Source organism: Pipra filicauda, unplaced genomic scaffold (genome assembly GCF_003945595.2).
Source record: "Pipra filicauda isolate LSUMZ 115617 unplaced genomic scaffold, ASM394559v2 scaffold157_size4220110_pilon, whole genome shotgun sequence".
Classification (NCBI taxonomy): Eukaryota; Metazoa; Chordata; class Aves; order Passeriformes; family Pipridae; genus Pipra; species Pipra filicauda.
In genome coordinates, this window is record NW_024104073.1 from 446844 (window position 1) to 466476 (window position 19633).

Genomic DNA, 19633 nt, shown 5'->3' on the forward strand with positions numbered 1-19633 from the left:
TTTTCTGAAAAGAAAGACTGGTGTCTGCATCATGCAGTCACATTGTTTGCTCCCCCATTCAGAAACAAAATGAGTCACAGATCCAGACCCGGTGTCTGGGACTGTTCTGACTTCTTGGTAGTGAAGAGCAGCTCATGTTCACCTGCTTGCTTACAGTCCCAATTATATTCATTGTAATATTACAGATTTTATCAGGTTCATTTTGCTTGCAGATGGTCAGAATATCAGGACAATTCTGACTGGCAACAGCGAATGTAACTATCTGTGTTACTCTACTGCAGTGACTTCTTTGGGGGGAATACTGTGGCATAAGAGGTAGGAAAAGTCTGTGAGTCGACACTGTGGGTGTTTGTGAGTGGCTGGTTATTTGTCTAAACTTCTTGTCCCACTTGTGGGTGACTGCTGCCCTTCTAGAAGAAGGTGCCTTGCTCCTGAAGATACTTTTGAGGGGGTGGGTTGTTTATTTTTCTTTCCTGTGGCTGAGGATTCTAAGGCATAAAACAGTGATGTAGCTGCTGCAGTTATTAAGGATCGTGTGTATGGAGGGATGGGTTGGGTTTTGTTTCTTTGCACGTCAACTCATTAACATCTGGCAAATTCTAATATCGTGCTGAACTGATGTGCCCTGCTGCTTCAATTACAAATGTGTAGTTTCTAAGCTGTTTTATATTATCGGCCCCTTCTTGAGTTCACAAATTTTCACATCCTGTTACCAGACACTTCCTGAAGCAAATACTGCGGTGACTTGCACAAATAATAAAAGACGTATCTGCTTTAGGAAGGTGAAAAGAAATTGATCTGCTGGGAACAGTATCACAGGTGTAATTTTCCTTTTCCCCTCATTGCTGTCCACCTCTACAGCTTATTTATTCTCTTCTCCTGCAGCACTTTCTACTTTTAGAGTTACTGGTATACAGATGCCATTATAATTAAAATGTATAAAGGCAGCACTTTGAGAGGTAATCTTCTGATAGTGGGAGGAAACCTTTTGATTCTTCTAGCATCTGTAAGCAGCGTTTTTGCTATTGGGTAGTAGTTTTCTACTCACTGAAGAAAATTTTGCAAGGTCTTAAAAGGATCTATAGACCTTACAACTGGACACACTGATCTCCTGTAGTCCCCTGACTCCTGGTCTTGGGTACTGTAGCTGGGTAATCTTCATGTTGCTTTTAGTGGTGGCAGTGTTTAATAGCACTTGATTGACCACAAAAAAAAAAAAAAAAAAAAAAAAAAAAAAAAAAAAAAAAAAAAAAAAAAAAAAAAAAAAAAAAAAAAAAAAAAAAAAAAAAAAAATTCAACTTGTGCAATAAAAAGTAGGTCACAAAAGCTTTGATGATTTGTGTATGATTTGATGTGTATATCCAGTTGTAGGTTCTGTTTGATGTTTAAATGTATGGCTGTTACTTCTGTTGTGTTTTGCTTTCCTTCTGAACCACCAAAGATGAGAAATTGCTCCATTCCAACAGGAAAGGATCATTAAAGTTTGATTAACAGTTTTAGTGGGATATTCAGGGAAATTATTACTGCCCCAGGAAAATTGGTCATCCAGTTCTGATCCCCAGGAGGGTGGTCATCAAAGAAAAGTGTCTGAGGAGCATCTGATGAGAGTAGGCAAGTGTCAGAGCTCATCTGACAGAGAAAACAGGAGGTTTTAAGAATAAAGATTTCTCTTTTTGAGAGAGGAGATGAACTGTAGAGCATGGGGGGAGTGTAGTAAATCTTCTGTGGTCCAGAAGAAATGTAAACCATCAGAGTGGAACTTGGGATGCCCTTCACAACTCTGAACTGAAGCCTGAAGAACGCTTACGGTGGTAAGAAAACTGAACTAGGAAATGCTTAAACATGTTGAATTTTTTTCTCAGCTCTGAGGTATCTTTGGGCTTAACTAAAGACTGAAAAAAAAAGGTGATTTTTCAGAACGCTGGTAAATCCTATGTCTGTGATTTTGCTTTGCCTTTTGCATCCATGCCTAAAGGGGTAAAATGCAAATCTATAATGCTTCCGAAATGAGGACACTTGCAGAGGATGAGCTTAGGCTACTTGGTAGCGTCAGGTTCCTTGCTGGTCCTGAGACAGAAGGTCTATTCCAGCCAGCCCTGAGTCTATACGCAGTGTCAGGAAATGTAAAAGAATATCTAATCTGGCATGTTAGGAGTATGAATTTGATCATGGAAACATAGTGGGACATGTGGCTATGAGAGCATCATAGCTGATACTTGTGCTCTAGAAGGTGCTTCAGGTAGGCCTTTGCTATTCAAGAAAATAGTAATAAATTCTGCATGGTGCTCTGAAGCACCGACCTGCAAAAATCAATGCAGCAGAAGTGAGTGCCTTCAGGAGAATCGTGCTGCCAGTCGCAGGAAGGGAGGTTTTGTTCCCAACGTTGCACGGCTTTGCTAAACCTGACCTACTCTTGTTCCAAGATGACAACTTTAAGCATAAGAGATGCCCCAGGTGACATTGCTCATTTATAAAATTCCCTTTTGTTGGATCAAATTTAACATGCTCTCCTGTTTCGAATTATCTCTTTGATTAGCTGCAAAGTTTTGATGTCTGCAGGAGGAGAACAATTGCATCAGTGTGCACCGTCAGCCAGGACTTGTGACTGCTGGGGGGTTGCTAGGATACCTCTCTAAAAGGTACGATTCACTTGATTAACCACCAACCCAGTTTGCATGAGAAATATTTTTCCTATCCTTGTTTTGTGCTAGTGTCAGCTGTGCATCATATGTGCATGTGTGTTTAGAGCAAGCTACAGGTTGACTGTCATGTGTGTTCTTTGCTGCCTTTTGATATGCAATAAAACCCTCTGTGCTTCATAGCAAAGAATCCAGAGGTATAGTAGCAATTCCAGTAATCTGTAAAATGAACATTGCTTCCACAGGGGAACATCAACTATAGAGAAGGTTTGACTTTGGATATGCATTTTTGGCATTATAGCTAAGTCTTAACTTTATATCTGTGAAGATGTAAGGGAATTTTCATCTCCTATGTATTATTTTCTTTCCCACTCTGAGCAGGGGGTTGGACCAGATGACCCACCAAGGTACCAGCCAAAGCTATTCTGTCATTCTGTCATCCTTGCCACATTCCACTGATATTAATGCTCCCTTCCAGTGGAAATCCTTTGCACAAAGCCCCTTCATTCTACTTGCACAAAGTTGCCTCAGATGCCTCCTGTGTGCCCATCTGTCCTTGAATATGACAACATTGTATTTGGGATGCAAATCCTGACTCAACTCCCTCCACAATAGCTGCTTCCTGTATGGTTATCTTTCCAATACCCTTTTTTTTCCTCCATCTTCCTGTTTCCTGAAACATTTTGTTTAAACTTTGCCTTCAGGATATCTTGCCATCGTTTCTGTGAATCCTCCTTTGTCCTGCAACCCTCTTTCTGCACTTTCCCTCAAATTTTCATAGACTCCTCTTGCTGCTTCCATGTCTTTCGTTCTGATGAACCATCAGAACACCTTTGTTCTGTCTGAACAGACTTCTGCTTTTCATCCCCTAGGCATCACAGTTATCTTCTCGCTAAGTTCCCTTTATCTCCTCTCCCTTGGTTTCATTCCTCATTCTGGAGCTCCCTATCAGCTGTGTTGTGCTGGTTTTCTTCTCACCTGTAGGTGGAAGTAATGTTGCAAGAGAATAGGGGAGGCCTCCTCAGAAAGGGAAGTGCCCTTATTTTGGAACTGCTTTCGCTTGTGCTCACACCCCACACATGAGCACTGAGGTGCTGGTGCTCAAGCAGTCTGTCCAGTAACCAGGCACAAAGGTGTGTGTACCCAGTTGGCCTGGACAGGGGTCCTCACAGCAGCCAAGAGCCTGCTCGTAAGTTCTCTTCAATCTTCCGGTCTCTCTTTTGACCAGGGATTGGAAGTGCCATCTGTGTCCTTTAGGAACTGCCCCGTGAATTTGTATCCATCTTAACCCACCTGTGCAAGTCGTTAGGATTCCCTCACTGTCCTTTCTCACCTTCTCCAAACAGCCAAGAGCTCCAGCCTGTTCTTCCCAACATCTCCCCTCAATGGCTTGTCTGTTTTAGTCTGGGTATAGGCCACTCCTTCTATTCCAAGTAACCTAAAAAGCTGTACATTACTCTGTGAAGATCTTGATGACCTGCTAATGTGAGTACCTCTGACAGCCCTTCTGCCAATCCTTCTGCTGCTCCCATATTCCAGACCTTTCTAGTCATTTTCCCTTTATACAGTCTTCTTGTTTCCATTACTGTTCTCTACGCTGTGATATACTGGGAGTCGTGGGACTCAGACTGTGTTTTGCAGAGCCTCTAACAAGCTGTTAGCTTCACAGTTTGCTGCTTAATCATTCTCATGGTAGCAAGGATGGATAACGCAGGTGCTGTAATTCACTAGAGATCAGTTAATTACTAGTACTCAGCATGAGGAAATCGTGTTCGGGTTGGCAAAGGGCACAACTAAACTCCCATACCTGACCTTCCTCTTGCTGTAAAGCTAACTCTGGCTTTGAATTCTCAGTTGAAACAAGCACAAAACCAAGTCTTAAACTGCCTGTGCAAACCAAGCACCCAAGTCCTGGGGAATGATCCTTATTTAACAAGCAAGCATTTGTTTCACTGGTACATGGTTTTCCTTGTCTCATAACCCATCATGTACAGGAACAACAACAGCACTTGGGTTTCAGAGACATTTCTGTCTCAACATGCTTTCTATTGGCCTCACGACAGCCATGTGGAAACTCTGAGGAAATGAGAGGTACAAATGGCCTTCTCCAAATCGTACTGGCTGGTGGTGGAAGTTAGACTAGGAATTTCCAGGTTCTCACACATTATAAGGCTCTGCTCCCAATTTCATGTGTGTATGGGCATCCTCTATCCAAGTCTCAAAAATTGTAATGAAAAAGGCATTAAATCAAACTGCAGTTCTGGAATGAGTGGTGTGCAATTTCTTTTACTGATGAAAAGCATAAATCTAGGATGGAAATGTTCCCAAGATTATTCTAATGTCTTCTAAAAATCATGTGTCTCTGATTTTTTGTTTGCTTCTAGTGGATACACAACATATGCTGGCACATGAATGTAACTTTTGTAAGTGAAGGATGTAACTTTGCTTTGACTGGTAAATCCCAGCATCCTCATGATACATTCCTGCAGTCCAGAGGGGAAGAAAGCATGGTTAAAGCATAAGCAACGTTTACAAGATTCAATAGAAATATTTAATTTTAAACAATATTAATATTTTTGTCTTCTCAGTTATAAGTTACATTCTGAGGTCTAGAGTTCCTCTAAAATGTAATCAAGTAAATCCTGATTTTAATGAGTGGCAATCACTAAACCTGGCAATAATTGTCCTGACTTTCTGAACAGCAAAGCATTGCGGTGCCTCTTGAATTCAATGCAAGAGGGAAGCTTCTTCCTGGGAAGCAGATTCTTGTCCTGAAATAATGTATACCCATGTATAAGATCTGCATTGGTACATTGGAGATCAATAGCTCTTTTGCTGATCTGGCCAAATGATGTTCTTTGGCTGGTTCAGTCAGCCAGAGCTCAACTGGAAAATTGAAACAAAGTATGTGTTGCTGTTCAAGGTACTTCATATTTCTTGAGAGAGAAAATGTTGAAATTTATAAGTGAATTGCAGAGTAATTGCAGGCTCCTGATAGCTAGGGCCAAGACAAAGCGCTGCTTACAGAGATTTGGTTGCTCTGTGGTGCTTGTTCGTTCACGCACTTCATTCCTGAGTAACTCTTATAACCTGCTCTGTGTTGTGTTATCACAGACTCGCAGAATGGGTAAGGTTGGAAGGGACCACAGTGGATCATCTGGTCCAACCTCCCTGCTCAAGCAGGGTCATCCTAGAGCACATGTCACAGGATTGCATCCAATGGTTCTTGAATATCTCCAGTGGGGGAGACTCCACAACCTCTCTGGGCAAGAATTGTTTAGATGAGATTAAAGTTTTATGAAATAGATCACGGCCCACTTTCACTTGTGCAGTCTGTCCTGCTAATTCGATGTACCTTTCTTTTCTGAGCCATGATCTGAGATCTTGCTCCCATCATGGTTTGGGACAAGGATGCCTTCTTACCCTAGACAGTAAATGCTTGAAAAAAGCTGAACTTCGCCCAGGCTGTCTTTCCCGAATTCAGAAGGAATATTAATGACTCTATATTTTGTCGGCTTATTAATTATTTAAATTATTACTCAGAAACACTTCCTGGGTTATTCCGTGGCTGTACGGGCATGGGTACTTCAACTGTCAAGCACTTCTGTGTATCACGAGTTCCCTTTAGAGGGCACCATTGACTTCCTTGAAGCCTACATCGATGCCTGTGCTTGCTGTTAATGAGGCTTGTTATCCACGTGTGGGCATCTGAGGTACATTTCAGTATTCTTTGCTCTAAATATTTTGGATGCTGTAGTCTACTGCACCTCATCTACTGTATGCAAATAATTGACATAAAATACACCTTGTAATAGACTTCTGAGGCCTTGGCTGTGATTATTTTCTCAGTCACCATGCAAAATGCTGGAAGGAACATACACTCCAGGATGCTGAACTGTGTCTTCTAACAAAAGCTTTAAGATGACTGAAAGGCTCAGCTTCAATTCATAGAAGGCAGCACAGAAGTGAGCCTTCACTTCCACTGTGTGGTCTGAGAGATGTGGATTTTACCATCCTATATGAACTGGATTTGCAGAGATAAACTGGATTCTCCTTCCCTATGACTGTACCTGTTTTCCAGCAGAAAGAATATTTCTGCAGCCAGATGTATCATTCCATCTTCCTCTCTCCCACTCTCAATTTCTTTATTTGTATGCTCTACCCAAGGTGGGCAGGATATGGCTGCATGGTCATCTTGCTTGATAAAGCGATGCCAAAAGGGTACAGCTTTAGGGGGTCAATGATGTGAGTTACTTTCTAGAATGAAGAAAGTTGCTTTTAGATTGCTTAATCTACATTTCTGCTTCTTATCTTTTAATGAAGAAGCGCAGATATCAGGGAAGTATAGAAAGTGCCTACTGTAGTCTCTCAGCTTGAGGCAATGCACAGTTCAAGAGAAGTCCACAGTGATGTAAGCAGGATAATTGTGTAAATAAATGTCTTCTCTGCAACAAAAAATGAGATTAATTTTAGAACTGAACCCTCAAAAGGATGTATCTCATTTGTCCAGATAATTATTGTAATGAAGAACATCGATCCTTACCTTCTCTCTCACTCCTTATTATTGCTTATGCCCTCTTCTGTGCAACTGCATCAACATGGTCCTGATAATGTGGGTTTATATTTTATACCTATGCAGAGCTGCCCTAGCACTCTCTAACACTGGAGATGGCTGAGGGCTGTTCAGTATGTTTGAAGCCTCTGAGCCAGATTTTTTATTATGTTCATAACATTGTCTTATTCATTGGCTTGAAAGGTGCCTGTAGCCTACAGTGGGAGCAGGCTGACTGGTACAGGCAAAGGGGGAGGACTGGCTTGAAGGAAAAAGAAGAGCCCAGATGAGGGTGTAAAAGCCATTCTTTGGTGGCTTGCACAAAGCTCTCATAGGGCAGCAGCAATAGCTGCAAGGCAGCCCAGCAGATGTCCCTAGGTATGTAATCCTGTGAATCTCACCAACCCACCACTTATCTCTTCTTCCATCCCTGCCACGGGTGATTTTCATAACACCCAGCAGATTAAACCTCCTCGATGGACCTGATATTCAGGAAACTCAACATAAACTTATTTTGTGTTAGTGGGACTCACTGTTATTCCTTGATTCCCAAAAGCATTGCAACCTCACTCTTGCAACACACTGAAAACATCAAATCTCTTCTGAAATGTTACAAAATGTCTTTTTTTTTCCTAGTTAAATCATCAGAACCAAGTTGGAAGAAAATCTAGTTCTTCCAATCTTCTAGTTTATTTACTTAGTCACCAGTGGCAGGCATGTTTACATGGCTGTGATCCTAAACCTTAGGGAATTGAATTTCATTTCAGGGCTGCTGAGTCTGCAAATCCCATGAGATTTTTAGCTTTGATTTAAAAATAAACAGGGTGGGGTTTTTCCTATGGTTGTGGAGCAAACCTTCAAAGAAGCTGGAGTCCTCAAAGAAAGAGGTATAGAAAGCACATTCAAGAAATAAAAAATACATGCTAACATCATAAAAGTTTCCAAATGCATATTTCATCTTCTACCATTTTTTTAATGTTTTTATTTTCATGACAAAAGGTGACAATTCAGGATTTTGGATTTGCTTAGAAAAACAGTCCCCATTAAGATGACCGTGAGTTTCAGGCTGGTTTGCGCCATTATGCTGAATGCTGTATTCTTCTTAAATACGAGGATTTATCCAAATAACTCCTGTCCAATTAAATAAATATATATTATCGGTATCTCCACTTTACAGGAGGAGAAAAAGTACACAGAATCTGACTCTTCCAGAGCTTGTAAGAATATTTGGCTCCCAGGTACCTTGAGGGAGGTTTAGCACTCAGTGACTACATCCACTTGTTCCAGTTTCAGACTTGAAGTGCCGTGTTTTAATCTCGACTCGTGCAGGAGCCAGTGGGGCTGCTGGCAACCTCTCTGTAACCACAAGTTCTTTGTACGTTTGTTCTTCCCTCTTCAAAAAAGATGAAAAAGTGGCATGTCTCAAAGTGTCACCAGTTAACTTAGAAGTAATTGTGACCCTTTCTGAGTACTTCTTCCTGTCGTATTTCAATGATCTGAGACATCTCAGAGCCAAGACCATTCCGGTGAAGTACAATCCAAATTTGAACGAAATCAGTTACTTGTTGATCTAAGATGTTTCACCTGCTCTGTTTCAAAACCATTTACAAACACTTCAAAGCCAAGTTCAAGAGCCCTCAGGCACCTGATCTGCAGGGAAAGCAGTGGACAGTAGGTCCTGAAACACTCCTAAGGCCACAAGTCTGGACCACTTCTGAGTGAGATGAGGCTGCCAGGCTGCAGCACTGTGTGGGTGGAACAGGGATGCTGTATGTGGTATCTTGGGTTTAGCTCACTAGCTTGCTGCTTATAATGATCCCTCATGAAATGAGCAGGTTCCCAGCCATCAAAAGGCACAGCTAGCAAAGGAGACAGCGGCCACAGACACAAACTAAACCTGAGTCTGGTATCACTTCTTGTGCTGGCTCACTGCTCGTGCCATATCTTCCCCTTTCAGTGTATTTCCCTGCCATGGGCTCAGGTATAGCATAAAAAATTAAAATACCTGAGGCCCTGTACACCCCACAGGCTCCATATTGGCATTTCTACTGCAAAACTGCATAGGCAGTTGTAGTCCTGAAGTGAGGTTACATAGCAGCTGTGAGAGAGGCTTTCAGAAGAGGATGCTTCTCACAAGTACATTCTTGGATCTCTTCTTTTTGGAGGCTTGTCCCAAGTACAGCAGCACTTCACTTGTCTCAGCCTAGTGGAGGTTTTCTACCAAAGATGTGTGCTCCTGATCTTCTTCTGAAGGTCAGTTACCATCAATGCTGCCTGAGTGATCTGCAGTCATTGATTCAAAAATTATGAAATTGTTTCTCTGTCACTATGTCCATAATGGGTTCTACTTGAATTTTAAGCTAGACTTACTTTTCCAAAACACAGTCAGCTTACTCCCTGAAAAGTCCAAGTTCAAGAGTATTTTCTTTATTTAGAAGGAGACTGTAGTTAACACAGCAATAGAGCTGCGTCTTATATCAAGGACAATTTACTCCTTGTACTATGACTTGTATTGTTAGGGTGATTTCTGTCTTTTATAATGGAAAATAAGTGGCTGCTAGGTATGAGTGTACCTTCAGGAAGTCCTCTGCTTTAAAGCAGTGCCAGTGTCATATCTGTTTTTTGCCTTTTCAAGCTTTTCATTTTTCTCTAATGTTAGCCATTGCCCAGTTCACCTCAATCCTGAGTGTCCCACTGCAGCCATGCAAAATGCCATAGCCTCCTGAATCTCTTCTAGTTTTTTCTAAAGATTTTCTTTATTCCAGTTTATGACCTTCTTAGAACTGTCATATAATGTTCAGATGCACCAGTTCCTACCCCCTGACCTCTATTTCAGTGTAAAACAGAGAAGCAGAAGGGACCTCTTTATGAAACCCAGTCCTGCACTCAGACAGGAGAAGGTGTCATCTCATCTTTGACTTCAGCTGAATTGTCTCAGTCTTAGCACAAGTTGGCTCTGGTGCCTTATTCTTCCTTCTAAAAAGCTGTTCTCACTGCTTTAGTGACAAGAAAGCCTCTGACTTAATTTGAGTTGAATTTGATGCATGGATGTGAGCAGCTTCAAAGCTGAGGGAGCTAGGACCCATGCATATGAGCTGTGCTTCGTCTCTTAATAATGAATAATTATTAAGTATTATTCATTTATTATCAATTATAATAGTTTTTGGTAGTTTGCTCGAAACACTAATGAAAATGTGGCTGCAGCTATATTAAAATTTTGTGGCAGTTACTCAAATATATCATAATGAAATTTGTCACCCAACGTACTGCTGATAACTTATGGGATCTATACAATCCCTGTCTCTTTCAGCTTCATGGGTTAGCTGCCTTTCACACCTAGCTAATGTGAGGACAAAGGACTGTTGTGATGAGGGACAATTTCCCATTGTTTCTGTTGAGGACAGAAATGTTACTATTCAAGCAATTGGTGTTAGATACAGAAGCATAGAGACTCCTGCTCCTACTCAGTGTGCCATCCCTTACATATTTAAAGGTCATGTTAATCCTTTAAGTCATCACCTTGTATTGAAGCTTCATGATTATCTCACCATCTACTGTGACCCCTCAACTTCTTTTCTTTTCCCCAGGGTGCAATCACTGCTCCCATAAGCACAAATGTTCTTTTTCCAAGTATGTAATTATTTGGCTTCACTGTAAATTAATTCTGTTTGCTTGTTTGTACTCAGTTTATTGCATCTGCTTGAGGGAACACCAGTCCTTTTTTTTATTTAACAATCCCCCGTTTTTGTTTTATGTGCAAACTTCACCAACAGTATTATATTTACTTCCAGTTCACTGCTAAAAGTTAATAATGTGAAGACACGTGGCAATATGCTGAAAATACGCTTCCTTAGTGAGGATTTCCTAGGTATGCTTATGTTTGAGATCTGTCAGTTAACTGGTTTTATTGTCTACTTTTTTAGTGATGATTCAGCAAAAAAAAATTTACAATAATAAAAATTTCTTATATTTATACGTGTGTATAAATATATACCTGTATTGAATTTGCATGTACACGTTTATCAACCAAATTTGTGACATGACAAAAAAGTACTGTGTGGCTTTGTAAAAAATTTGGTTTCCTTGTTTTCTTACTGGTATTAATTGTACGTCTCTCCTTTAATTTGTTTAATAATGAAATCCCATATGTTATATTTACTAGAACTTATATTACGTTGACAGAAGAATGGTTAATTTAGTAATCCTTTTAGTGCCTTTTACATAGAAGAACACATTGACAGCAGCACTGTGGAGAAAGACTTTTCTTATACGAAAAGCTGGACATGAGCCAACAGTGTGCACTTGCAGCCCAGAATGCCAACCACATCCTACCTGCATCAAAAGAGGGAAGACCAGCAGGTCAAGGGAGGTGATTCTCCCCCTCTATTTATGAGACCTTACCCATACTACTGCATCCAGGTCTCGGGTCCTCAGCACAAGAAAGACATCAACCTGTTAGAGCAGGTTCAGAGAAGGGCCATAAGGAGGACCAAAGGGCTGGAACACCTCTCCTATGGAGACAGGCTGAGAGGGTTGGGGTTGTTCAGCCTGGACAAGAGAAGGCTCCAGGAAGACCTTATAGCAGCCTTCCAGTACCTAAAAGGGGCTTATAAAGAAGAGGGACTTCTTACAAAGGCAGATAGTGATAGGTCAAGGGGGAAGAGTTTGAAACCAAAAGACAAGAGATTTAGATTAGATGTTAGAAAGAAATTCTTTACTGTGAGGGTGGTGAGGCACTGGGACAGGTTGCCCAGAGAAGTTGTGGATGTCCCATCCCTGTAAGTGTTCAAAGCCAGGCTGGATGGGATCCTGAGCAAGCTGGTCTAGTGGAAGGTATCCCTTCCCATGGCAAGGGGATTGGAACTAGGTGAGCTGTGAGCTTTGAGGTCCCTTCCAACCCAGACCATTATATGATTCTATGATACATTCTTGTATGTAGCTACATTTTTTTCTTCCTGCTTCTCTTACTTTTAAATGCAAAAAATATATGTCAAAACACAGTTGCTGCTTGCATAAAATGGCTTATTTCCTATTGAAAGTGTTATTCTAAAATGAGACTCAAAAACATGAATACATCAACCAGAACAGAGAAGTACATATTTGTGTACCAAGTCCACCTATTTCCAGGGAGCATCCTTTAGTCATGAGAGAATTAATTCTCTTTGGTTCTCTTCGTCTTGTGGGTACGATCGTTGCTGCTGTGCTTTCACACTGATGCTTCTCCACCTTGACATACTGTTCTTTCTTCATTAATTTCAGGTGACTGCTGCTCTTGTCTCTGTGTTCAGCATCCTTTGTAGCCATTAACAGAGTAGGAAGGTCAGTTTGCTCTCTTGAGTCTTCATTTTGCTAGTCCTGGCAAGACCACATTTGTTTATCTGAGAAAATTGTTGGGATGTCATTGCTTTTCTCATCAAACCATAGTGAGGTTTCTCTTTCACATATAAATGTCTCAGACACCTGACAAGCCAGGAGCTAGAGACAGGTAGAAAACAGTATGCCCTTGCTGCAAGATTATTTCAGATTTCAAAAGCTGTACTATTGTATTCTGGGACAAATATAAGATTTTCCCAGATATTTTATATTCACAGACAGGTGGAGAGAGCTGGAGGTGGTTCGGTGCACGGCACATGTATTCGGACTCTGCCACCTTCATCCAGGATGGGAGTTTAGTCAGTCGTCTGCAAGGCCCATGAGGCAGCTCTGGGGAGAAGGAGACAGCTATAGGTTAAGAAACCTAAGTTTAGGAATCTATATAGATTGTAGAAGCATATCAGATGTCTGAGCTTCTTCAGCTGATGGGTATCCATGGAGCCAGTTCAACTCACTCTGAAGTAGGCACCCTGTGCTAAGTCAGCCAAATTGTGTTGATCCACTGCTTGATACAGTCACCTACACATGGGGCTTTGAAATGCTGGGTGTTGCCTTGCCTGGTCACCTGCCTTTACAAGGGTGCACATCTTTCATATCTCCTGTGTCATGTCTACTACCCCTATATAATTCTTGCATTAAATAAACAGCCCCAAGTGGCATTGGGCAGGGACTTTGACCTGAATCTATTACCTCTCAAGTCAAGTAAAGAAAAAGTTTCTTGCTCTGATTGGTAGATATGTCATTTATACGAGGTGAAACAGCCTGGACGACTGAGGAGAATTTGTTAGAGTGGCAGAAGAAGAATCAGAGTGAGCAACACTTGCATCCCAAAAGCTGTTGAATATTGCCAGAAGAGGCATTATTGATATTTTGATAGGTAGTTCTTGACAAAAATAGTTATTAATATTAGAATATTTTGTGGGAAAACAAACAAACAAAACAAAACCCCACAAAAACAAAACAAACAAACAAACAGAAAAAAACCACCAGGAACACAAAGTATTTGATAGCTGACACCTTCCGGCAAAAAAAAAACGACATGGAAAATTCATGACTGATTTCCTAATCAACACACTTGGAGGACAGTTCATGCTCAGAGTGGTGCTGAGAGTCTGGTTTCCTTTCAGCCACCTAGGCTGATGATCTGGGTCCACATTTATCCACCTGCCTGGACTACAGTTCTCCCTTTGGGAGAATTGCTGAGCTATGTCCCTTCCTGCCTCTAGCCACTGCAGCTGGCCCAGCAGCAGGGAGCTCTCCCGCAGAGATGTCCCTCCAGGCAGGCAGCGTTTAACCTCTCCAAGGAAAGAGCACGTACAGCCAGTGGAGGGTGAATGAGGTGAGTCTGCTGTGGCACACAGGCATGCTGTCAAGGAGCTAAGAAAAGCTGCCTATGAAAGATGGTGTTGAACTCCTCACCCCTGTGTCACTTACAGCTTCATGGCTGGCACATTTGCAGAGATCCTTTGAAGCCTCTCTCTGCTTTCTGTCTCCACTTTACTACTTAAGATGGAATATTAGAGATGAATCTTGTACTTGAAAAATCCCACATTATGTAATATCATCTTTAGAACTGCTAGTTTTGGGGTTTTTTCTGGCTTAATTACACTATGAAATACACATGACCACTTCTCCTGACATAACTACTTACCAAGAGTGATTTTTTTTTAATGGGAAAGGAGGGAATACAAACCCTTTGCTTGTATTGACAGGATGGTCAAGTGATCTCAGATTTTCTCTGTGGTGATGTCCTGATGTAGCTGTTGTGATTCTCTATCAATTAAGGAGTGATTTCTATGTGATTCCTCAAGTTCAGCATGATTCTTCATTCCCAGTTGAAAATACCCTGCTTTGGAGGTTCCTGAGTCCAAAATGGCCCTGATGCTGCAAGTTAGGATACATATTTTTTTCTTCTTTTTCTTATTTTTTCCCCTCCCCTTTCTTGCTGTCTGGGATGATAAGTTTTGGATAAAAATGTCTAGGAAGTTATCAGCCCAAATATACTACTATTATATATCCACCTACCCCAATGCCAGTCCTTTCAATGTTACTACTTGGCTACAGTTCTCTGTTAATCATCAGGACAGTTTCAGTTCTGTGTTTCTAATGGTTGAGTAAATTCATCATGTTCCTACACTTATTGCTCAGCAAATCTGGAGCTTCTACTTTCAGAAATTCTTCTGAGATGTCTCAGCTCTGAAAACTGCTTAACTTCTGATTCTATTAACAGAAAATGTTTACAGAATGCCACTTTTTTCTGAGGGCCTTCATTCATATTCTTCTTTAATATTGGTGTTTGGAAGATAATATGTGCTGCAGGTCACCCAGTGTTCAGAGAAACTGATAGCCTTTGAAAACTAGAAATTTAAGAGCTGTCGGTCAGTGTTTCTAACAGAAATATGAGCATCTTTCTGTGCATACACAGTACTGGTTAAAATTACTCCAAGGAGGTATTCTCTTTTGGGTTGTGGGTGGCTGACAGCAAGGTTCTATGGTTTTGGCAACTGTTTTCTGCATGCCATTTTTTCCCTCTCATTTAAGAAGTATGCTATCTATATATAGCCTAAGGGCATAGCCTCTGTACTGAAATGAGTTGAATTTTTCCAACTGCTTTGTTCTTCTCTGACCCCATTCCATATATGCTTTATCTTAAGGGCAGTAACCATCTGGAATGTGCTCTATTGGTGAAGCCAGTCCATAAGGACAAGGACAAACCAGCACTCCTCCAGATCCGCTGGGAAAAGGGAGAGCCATATACCTGAGTCAGACACAAATACCTGGAAGCTGATTTAGCAGCTGCAGGACCCAAATGAGACAACTCTTGTTGCAGAACAAATACTTCCTCCTACAGAGAGATACCTTTCTTGTTCTCTTCCACCTTCCAGACCTCTTTTTTCCTGCTTCCCCATCTGTTTATTCCCTTACCATGATTTTCAGGCTGTCTTCCTCACCCACTTCTGTTTCTGGGATGCTGCAATGGAGCTCCGCTGTTGCTTCTTTTCCCTCCATGTGTAACTGCTTGCTGTTCCTATATACAGCAAATATCTCTGTGCAGATGATAGAAATGGTTTCACTTCTGCACCTCTCTCCTCTGTTCAACCCAGGCCTGTCTTGCTAGCAGCTCTTGAATAATTGTCAACTCTCAGAGTGACTAACATAGATCTCAGCCGGGCTCCTTTCCTTGTGAGGGAAGATTGTGCTGGTCACCCCATGCTACTGGTAGTTAGGACCCTAGAACTAGGGATATGCTTCAAGTCACTCCTGTCATCTTCAGACTCTTCCTGTAACTTTCATAAAATACAGATGTAGACGTGCCAGACATATATCAGACATATTTATTTGTAGCTTAACTCTTCTAGGAGATGCACTTTCACTAGCCACCAGCTGGGAGAGAAGTCACAGGCAGATGCCAAATGTGACTTCCTGAGGCTGCTACTACAAGATACCTCGGTGATTTTTTACCACTCACAAAAACTGCAAGTTCTGTGCAAGAAACTGGCAATGGCATCAACCAGGCAAGGCTGGGAGATGCTCATTGCTCTTCAGGACTAGGAAGGCTGTGAGAGTGTGGGCAGAGGAGCACCTGGGGACTGACACTGCTGTGAGCTGTGAGTAATGGGAGTTCCTCAGCCTGAGGATTTCCTCCACGGTGAGCTGAGTGAGAAAGGCTGCTCCAACAGCACTGATTCCAAACAGATATTGTGAGGGCAGTTTGAACACTTATTGGACAGGCCAGTTGACTGGTCAGATAGCATTGCCCAGGTTTTAGAAAGGTGAAAATCCAAAGTAGGCTCTACGCAAGCAATGTCACTCACAACCTTGGATCTAACAATTAAGGAAGTAAATGGCCTTTTTGTTCTGGCTTTGTGCATCATGCAATGAGGTCATGATACATGACTACAACTCCTACGCATTAAAGTAATACAAATAATTAATAAAAATAATGAGTTAGGTTTCATTATGTGTCTTGCACTGCACAAAGTCCCCTGTGAGCAGTTACTGTCTCTGAGAATATTTAATGTCTTGATGCAATTTGAAAATGTAGTTCAAATGACAGCGTAATAAACCAAAGAACTTCATCAACTTCTAATTGAAATTAATGACAACTGAACTTCTGCATTGTGCATAAAAGAAGAGAATTCTTCCCTGGCCTTAAAAGCATTTAGATCCAGGGTTGGCATGGCTCAGTCTGAATTATCTTCTTTTTCTATCTCAAACACTGGTTTTATTGCAGAAAACTAGTCTTATTTCAGACAACCAGCAAATATCGCATGGATTAAAAAGTTAGACTTTTCTCTCAATTCCTGCAGAAGTGTTTTCTCTCTATATGTGGCAAATCTGTAAGAAATCATATCCATCTGTATTTTGGGAGACTAGGAGCTGAAAATACATTCCTTACTTACGAGACTATTTTCTACAATACTACTTCAGAAATTTATACATAGACCGAATCTTAACAAAAAAGAGACTCTCTTATTTCAAGGTCATTTTAAACCTCTGTGGCAAAGGTACGAAGGTTAGAAACATCATCTGGCAAAAGCACAGTGTACTGAGGCATGCCAGTGTGTTTGTCAAAATGGCTATGGAAGCCCTTTTCCCATCCCCTGGCAGCAGAAGTGAATAGCAGAGATGGCTGGAAGTGGCCGTTGCATTTTATTACCATGCCATAACACAGGCAGATATGATTCTCCATGCTAACATTTGGCACCAGTATGATTTCACAGACCCGTAATGATTGTAGTGGAGCGCAGCTCAAGCCACTTGGCTCCAGGTAACTGAAGTGTTCCTTGTCTTCAACACTACATGTAATATTTACTTTTCTAATAACTTTGCAATAAAACCTGCTAAAACAAGAATTAACCTTTTTTGTTTTACTAGTTTGCACAGCTTTGCAGAGTTTTAAGAACATCTAACTTGCTGCAAGCTTTAGCACAGCCATTTAAGTCATTCCACATTACTATACTGCAGCTGGTTGCATTACATCTTGTGGGTCACTTGTAAAAAGAAGAGTTGTTGTGATGTACTGTACTTGCCAACAGCAGGCACAAATCAGGAGAATTGTACATGGAGGCATATCATTAAATTTCAACAAACAGATTTAGTAGAGAAGTCATTCCTCCTATGAGAACACTATAGCTGCCATTGTCCATAAACTATTTAGAAGGCCTGAATAAAGGGCTACTTAAAATCTTCAGCTGATAAGGCTTTATGCTGCATTTTCTTGTTCTTTTGTTTATAATTCTCCTACTTTCCAGTGGTTTCTTTTTCTCAGTGCCTGAAAAATTTGTGCTCATGGACACGTACTTTCAGGATTGTTGGAGAGATATTTAAATACTAGCTCCATCTGATACCTACAGAGAGACCTAGAGGTCTGTAAGTTTTTTGATGCTGCAGCATAAATGGGTGGTTAGCTTGTGACAAAAGCATGCCATGCAAGCCTCTAAGAAGCTGAGTTCAAGTGACAGTCTTTACCTCAGATACTGATGGTTTATTTCTTTTCATAGCAGTTATATACAATGCTTCTAAAAATAATTCTTTTTCATATACAATCAACCTGCACCCTGGGTCTAACTCAAAGACTGTGAAGTCAAGGGAGATTATTCTAAGCAAAGATAAAAAAGATTCTCTATAAATAGAATAGAACTTGTGATATTTTGTTCTATTTTACTTTACCAAATATGAGGACATAAAAACTACAACTTCTGTTTTCTGAAAATCCGATTAGTCTGCACCTTCCAGAGACTTAAAAAGCAGTGACCAGAGTCTGCATACTCTTCTCCAAAATGGTTACCCTCTTGGAACTAGAAACAGCTTGTCAAAATCCCATCTTTCATAATGGAATTTGCTACTTTTTGATGGAGGAGGATGCTTTCTGCAGCAGTATTATGCCCTTAAAAGGTATGAATCAGTTTACATTTCAATCATGGGTGGGCCCATACCATCAGTTTGTAAGAGTGCTTTTAATTTACCTGAACTCACAGTCATTGGGCTGATCCCAGCAGATTTGCCTTTATGGCAATACCTGCTTTTACCATGACATCTCTTGAGTGCCCAGCCTCCACAAAAATAAATAAATTCTCCTGAAACTGTGCTAAATTCATTACCAGTGAATCTTCTTTCACTATATGAAATTCTAAATTAAAAAGATAGGTTTATTGTAAGCTTTTAACATACTGTTGTAGTTAATGGTGTATATCGGGCAAGAAGCTTGGTTGCTAAGAAAATCTTTGGCATGTTTCCATGGAATTTGTGTGTTATTGATGGAAAAAGTACCAAATCATAGGAAGTGGATCTGCTAATTTGAATAGTGAAACCAAAAAAAAATGAGTAGAACAATTTTCTGCCCAAATTTTGAGATAGTGCAAACCCATGCAAAAAATAACATACTTCCCATCAATTGACTGTAGATATTTGTCTTTAGAGACTTAAGATTAAAAAAAAAATAATTCCCATTTCTATGGATAGATAGAACATATGGATGGATCTCTGGTTGTCAGTGGTTGCCCTTACATTGCTGCACAGAGGTTGCTAGGATGAGCTCAAAGCTAAAATACATTGGCTATCTGCAGAAACACCCACTGTGTTTATTACTTCCAGAATAAATCTCATTTGTGTTTACATTTTACGTTCTCCAGTGCGTAGTTGTCTGCCCTGTGATCAGATAGACATTTCTATGTAGCTTTTCCAGCTGTCTCAATAACCATGGTCCAGAAGGGGGAGAGAAAAAATGACCTGGGATAGGGAGAGAAGACAGAGTGGAACCTGATACTGCTTGCCTCAGGAAAGGACATTGCAGTAGACATCCAGGGCTTTAGCTGAATAAAATCTGCCTAGAGGAACAGATGACTAGTACTGGGTCACAGCCTGGAGCTCAAAATGCTGCCAGAGAAGTTTTGGCAGGTGTGAGGTGGAACAGCCTGTGGCAGAGAAAGCCTGTAACCCAGCATGGACACACAGCCCTGCTCAGGGCAAGTTTTAAAGACTGGCTGACCATGAAAAACATATTTAGTCCACTTTGAAACTCTTATTTTTTGTATTGAAATATAGACTGGAGTCACTTGGCAGTCAA

At 40.9% G+C, this 19633-nt stretch overlaps 1 long non-coding RNA gene across 1 annotated transcript in view; it reads left to right on the forward strand.

The window, feature by feature from the left end:
- The first annotated feature begins 1277 nt into the window (after positions 1-1277).
- LOC120322813 overlaps positions 1278-19633 on the forward strand; it is a 34474-nt gene continuing 16118 nt past the window's right edge. The window contains exon 1 of the long non-coding RNA XR_005562739.1: positions 1278-2639. This is a non-coding gene — a long non-coding RNA (uncharacterized LOC120322813). The remainder of the gene's footprint in view (positions 2640-19633) is intronic.